Below are 5,921 nucleotides of genomic sequence, written 5' to 3' on the forward strand. Positions count from 1 at the left end.
TTTTTGATTTAGGATTTCTAAAGTGACCTCATGATTTAGATGATGAGCTGTTTATTAGGAATGCAACATAAATACAGCTTGCAGATGTATAACAAATTATTTTATGGGAATTATCATCTTTTATAGCTTCTGTGGGAAATGATTTACACAAACAAAACTAATTCTTAATAGTATATTGAAACTGCACAAATGAACAAGTAAAATTAAAATGTGCGGTAATATATTTTTTCAAAGCTCTATCATTGGAGTTTTTAAATCTGTAAAGTACATGAAAGCTATTGTAAGTTTACTAATTGAAGTCTTGGTTTTTCTCATTGATACTTACAATGTACATTACCTCTGTCACTTTCTGAATCTTTCTCCTTGTTTAAACCTAGACGACAGGAGGTGGGAAGGGCTGCCGTTGGGATGTGTACAAATTCTAGCAGTGGGTAGGATGGGGGTACAGATGAGAGAGGGCCAAGTGCTGCATTACAATAGCAGATTTTCTAAAGAAGCCTAAAATTATTAAAATTAAAATATGCATGGCCTTTCTCTGACAAAGCAAATCTGATCAAATAAATAATCTGTGCAGGTTTGTTTTGTGAGAGAGGAATGAGGTGGGTTACCAAGAAAATCACAGGGTCACAGTTTTGTCTCTTTATGCCCTGCCTGCAAAAGTCAGAGAGGCAACTTAGGGTCCTTTGTGTGGGTAAAATAGAGGTCTATATGCCATAAGTATTACCATTTTGTCTCTGAACCTGCAGAGAGGAACTCACGTGGACAAAACTATTTTATTCTAGTACACTAGAATTCAGATTGTGTTTGTAGGAGTTCATCTAAAGCGTAAACTAAAAAAAAAAAAAAAGATAAATAAAAAAATAAAGTACTAGTTCTAACTCCACACCTCCCCCAAGGATGCTGGTAAATATCCAACAAATTGAATGGCTTGTTTAGATCCTACCTTGAGTGACACTCATTATAGTACCAGACTAGGTTTGATTTTACCTGGTTTTTAGTTAGGAAGTTGTTTTTTGTTTTTTGTTTTTTTACCTGACACCTTTCCTATGTTAGTGCACATGTGTGAGAATATTACCTTACTTAGTTTTAGTATGTGGATATTGATGAAGATCCAGTATTTCTTATTGCTTCCCTTTTATTCCCATGCTTACTGTAGTGCATTTTTAATTTAGTTTCTTAATCTGCTTTTTACTAATACATCCTCCAGACTTTTCACCAATCCTTGGGAAGATACTTAGAATGTTTTGGTATTTCACTTTTGGGGAGCAACTGTCTTATCATTTCTTGCACCAACGTAACGCTAAAGGCCTTAGTTGAAGTTGGCTGGTGAAGAAGGTAGGCATTTCCACTCCAGGAAAAATAGAGTGATAGTAGAGTAAGTAATAATGCTAACATCGGTTTAATTGGGGAAAAAATAAGCAGGCAATTGAGTAGTCATCTGAGAAAGAGAAATTTCCAAAAATCCCATTAAATCAATCAGCAATAAGGCAAATTATTGACATATTCATTGTTCATTCCTGGAGATTAAATTCAGAAGGTAGTCATCAGTGATAAATCAATTGCAATATTGTTCTCCAAAAGTGAAAGCCATCTCTTTGGATTACTCTTCAGTGAGAAAGTAATGAAAAAAAAATTACTTCTCTGCTATATAATTTGACTAATGTCTGAATTCAAGAAAGGTTCTGGTAAGAAATAGTACTGAACAGACCATTTCATTTATGAATCTTTGAATTCTGCTTTCATATAGTTAAACACAATGATGCATTCTAAGAATTACACTTATATATTTTTACAATAATTTGTCAAAAATTCTTGTCAGAAGGCAGAACCATTGATTTAAATTCACTTTAAAATTTCTAGTTGTTCTTTAGTTATACAAATGTGTTTGTGCTTTTGATTCACCACAGTATTAAATCATCAGTTACCATGGTGCGGCTCTAATTTAGTAAAAACACGAAACTATAAAGCTCTCATCTCTAGAGACTGAACTATTCTTTATAAATTGAGAATTTGAACTATAAGTGTAGAACTTTATAGAAATGTTAATGTTTTAATTATGTAGAGAATCTTTAAAATATAGTGTTTATAAATTATTGAGTAACCTGACAGGTTAACTATGAAATTGGTATATGCAGCTAAGAAGTAGCATACCAAAGCTGATGATTCTTCCTTCTTATAACAACTCAGATTTTCATCGACTGTGCCTTGTTCATCCTCCCCCTTGGAATTTCTCTTTTTCCCTCCATCTGCCTACACTGAAACATACCCAGTTTGTCTTGTTAACATGTTATTTCTTCTATGAAACATTTCTTCCATTCAATCAGTTGTAATAGCTCTGAGCCCACAACTATTTTAGGTGTACTTTTCATAGAAGAGCACTTATATGGCGGCTTAGCGTATATTTATTTATGGACTTGCCTAACTTCCCTCCCCCAATTCTTTTGTTTGTTTTATCAGCTTTGTCTTCTATCTTGTTAACCATACTCCCTCCAGTCAACCTCTTTACCTCTTTGCCCCTACTAAATTTTTGAATTGAAATACTAAATTTTGAAGACGACAACCAGTTTAAAAATTGTTTCTATAACATGGTAAATAATGCTCATGCATTTTATATGTAAATGTGCATTTTAGCAGACTTAAAGCATTAACAGTAATTTGATCTATAAATTCTTTAGGGGAGAAACTAAGTCTTTGTGTTATTATGAAAAAAAAATAAATTGGCAATTTTTTTCCTTATTTCTAATTCACAATTACTGATTTAAGGCAGAACAATTATACAGTTTTAAAAGACCCTCAATGGTTAAATTATGGTATTTTCCTCTGCATTGTATGCATGTAGGGCAAAATATATTCTGTAGAGTTGAGTTTTAAGTAGTAGAACAAAACAACTGAAATATCCTAAATTAAATATATTTTATTTTCTCTTTCTAATTAAAAAAATACATGGCCATTCAGTGTGTAGAAGCTATTCTAATCCATTAAAATTTTATTTTTATATTATTTAAATATCTACTGTGCATGACAAAATATATTTCTGTGGCTGCATTTTATAGTTTTTCAAAGTAGAATTATCATTTTATTTAGAATGTATTTTTCTAGTGACAAAAGGAATACCTTTTAATCCAGATACAGATTTTTTTAAATATTAGGCTTTTTCTTTTTATACTACCTGATTGGTTTAAAATTCTGATGTGACAAATATAAAGTATATATAATTTCTTCAGATGTAACTAATCCAGAATAATAAAAGAAATAGTTATACCCTTTCATGTGATATTGCTTGTCTTTCAGAGTATGTTATGTGACTATATTAAAAATAAATATATTAATTGGAATTATAATTGCTGATCTGACTTATACAAGTTAAGATCAGGTATTATTTCATGAGACTATATAGCAAATAAGACCTAATAGAACTTTTTGTTAAGTTTCATAATTTCTGTTTCAATTTGTCATGAAAGAGTGTCCTCATTTCTATACTGGATGGCTATTTTAATGGCCTCGTATCTTGCTTTCTAGAATGGAATCCACTTTACTGTAATAATACTCAAGTGGAAATCTTCCCTGCTATTATTTACTTGGTGACTGGCCTTATTTCTCAAAATAGGTCTTTAATTTTGACTGTCTTTAATAACTAACTCATTTGAAAATTAAGAAAACTCATTTGGTCATTCTATAAATGACCATAAAATCACTCTACTAAAAGATTGTGTATAATAGCCAATGACAAAACATAGGAATAAGTTAACACTATTTTCTTAGCCATAGATATGTATGTACCTGTATATGCATAGAATATGTCTAGAACAACTCATAAATAACATTTTATAATGGACATTTCTGATGACGAAATCTGGGCACTTAGGCCTTGGGATAAAAGGAAGACTTACTTTCATGCTGCACATTTTTTGAATAATAGTAATAATAATAATAATTTGAATATCATATGTTTGGTTTATTTGTGTTAATTTTTACATTAAAATATAAATGTATCCATGGTCCTATATTATTCATATAGAGAATCTTATTCTCTTTGATGGCAGCAAAAGTCAATTATCAACTATCATAATTTATTTCACTAGTACTTTCTTTCCCAATGAACATTTAGGTACATTCCAATCATTTATTGTTATAAACAGTATTATCCAATTAGAACATCTCTGAGAGGGCTAGATTAGAAATGCTGTGTCAAAGGATGAGAAATGGATTTTTTTAAATTTTAATAAACTTTGCTAATGATTCTTTATGGAAATTAATCATTTATGACCTGAGTTGAAAATATACTCTTCCCTCTCACAGTGTGTGCTATTTATCTTTTTAATTTGGTTATTTTAATGCAAAAAAATTTTTTAAACTTTTTTGATTTTGAATTTGAAAATTTTTTCTCATTAAAACCTCATGAGCTAATTTTTTCTTTACCATTCTTAAAAAGGCCTTCCACTAATGATAACTAATTTTAAAAATAAATGCCTCCCATGCATTGTTTATACAGCATTTGTTTTATTTTAATATTCTTTAATTTTTAAAAATATTTCTCTGTTATCTCACATTGCTCACTAAAGAACTTTGTCCCACTGTTTATTTTTTGTTTATTTTTATTTTAAAAATTTTAATGTTTATTTTTCAGAGAGAGAACAGGTGGGTAAGGGACAGAGAGAGAGAGATATAGAATCTGAAGCAGGCTCCTAGCTCTCAGATGTCAGCCCGGAGCCTGACGTGGGGCTTTAACTCACGGCCGGCCAGGACAGCGAGTTCCTGACTTGAGTCAAAGTTGTGTACTTAATTGACTAAAACACCCAACGACCCCATTTGTCCCGCTTTTTAAATGCCACCTCTTTTTTTGTTAAGCAAACTCTAGTATGTACTTGAGATCTACTTCCGTACTTTTTAAAATTTTTTTAATGTTTTTTATTTATTTTTGAGAGCGAGAGAGAGACAGCGTGAGTGGGGAGGGTCAGAGAGAGAGAGAGACACAGGATCCGAAGACAGGTTCCAGGCTCTGAGCTAGCTGTCAGAACAGAGCCTGATGTGGGGCCTGAACTCACAGACCAGGAGGTCATGACCTGAGGCGAAGTTGAATGCCTAACCAACTGAGCCACCCTGGCACCCCTGTTCCTGTACTTTCTAATCCATTCCATTAATTTGGTAGTGTATTCTATCCCTGAAAAGCATTTTCTCCTGACCAAAAATAATAAGACAGAAGAAAATTTTAATGGAAAGAAGTCTAGCATTTCTTTTTATTTGTGTACAATAGAGTCTAGTAATATTTGTAATGACCATGACCATAAAATAGATAAGAGCAGAATGTCTATTAAAAGTGGGTCATTGCTGGGACACCTGAGTGACTCAGTCGGTTGAGTTGGACTCGATTTCAGTTCAGGTCCTGATCCCAGGGTCATGGAATCGAGCCCCATGTCAGGCTCTGTGCCAAGCATGGAGACCGCTTAAGATTCTCCCTCACTCGGGCACCTGGGTGACTCAGTTGGTGCCTGACTTCGGCTCAGGTCATGATCTCTTAGTTCATGGGTTCAAGCCCCACATCAGGCTCTGTGCAGACAGTTCAGAGCCTGGAGCCTGCTTTGGATTCTGTGTTTCCTTCTCTCTGCCCCTCCCTCCCAATGCTCTCTCTCTCTCTCTCTCTCTCTCTCTCTCTCTCTCAAAAAGAAATAAAGAATTAAAATATTAGAATAAAAAAAGATTTTCTCTCTCTCAATCTCTCTCTCTTTCTGTCTCGCTCTGCCTCTCCCCTGCTTGTGCACTCTCAAAAATGCTGGAGCTCTGAATGTTCCTCAACAGGAGCGCTCTTGGCATTTTGGCAGCAGGGTTTTTGGCACCCACTCCAACATCCTTCTACTGGCTATCAGTAGCTTGCCTCCAACCCTACACGGGGACAAACAAACAGAAGCACCCTTTTTAACTCC

This window comes from Suricata suricatta, chromosome 10 (genome assembly GCF_006229205.1).
Source record: "Suricata suricatta isolate VVHF042 chromosome 10, meerkat_22Aug2017_6uvM2_HiC, whole genome shotgun sequence".
In the NCBI taxonomy this organism is placed as follows: Eukaryota; Metazoa; Chordata; class Mammalia; order Carnivora; family Herpestidae; genus Suricata; species Suricata suricatta.